Source organism: Myotis brandtii, unplaced genomic scaffold (assembly GCF_000412655.1).
Source record: "Myotis brandtii unplaced genomic scaffold, ASM41265v1 scaffold1289, whole genome shotgun sequence".
In the NCBI taxonomy this organism is placed as follows: domain Eukaryota; kingdom Metazoa; phylum Chordata; class Mammalia; order Chiroptera; family Vespertilionidae; genus Myotis; species Myotis brandtii.
The window spans coordinates 586,532-587,126 of record NW_005354543.1 but is presented as its reverse complement, the minus strand read 5'-3'; positions in this window follow the sequence as shown (position 1 = coordinate 587,126).

The following is a 595-nucleotide window of genomic DNA, read 5'->3' as shown; positions in this document are numbered from 1 at the left end:
AGAAAAATCTTATTCAGCCTTAAAAAGAAAGGAGAGCCCTGGCTAGTGTGGTTCAGTGGATAGAGCATCGGCCTGCGGACTAAAGGGTCCCAGGTTCGATTCCAGTCAAGGGCACGTGCCCGGGTTGGGAGCTTGATTCCCAGTGGAGGGCATGCAGGAGGCAGCCATCGATGATTCTCTCATCATTGATGTTTCTTTTTTTCTTTTCTTAATATATTTTATTGATTTTTTACAGAGAGGAAGGGAGAGGGATAGAGAGTTAGAAACATCAATGAGAGAGAAACATCGATCAGCTGCCCTTGACTGGAATCGAACCTGGGACCTTTCGGTCCGCAGGCTGATGCTTTATCCACTGAGCCAAACCAGTTAGGGCTATTTTTAACAATTCTTTATTGATGAAAGTATTACACATGTCCCGCTTTCCCCCTCATTGACCTCCTCCAGGCCACCTCCGTTCTCCGATTTCTTTTTAACATTATAATCTTTAATAGAGTTAAACTTTTTTTAAAAAAATATATTTTTATTGATTTCAGAAAGGAAGGGAGAGAGAGAGAGAGATAGAAACATAAATGATGGGAGAGAATCCCTGATTGGC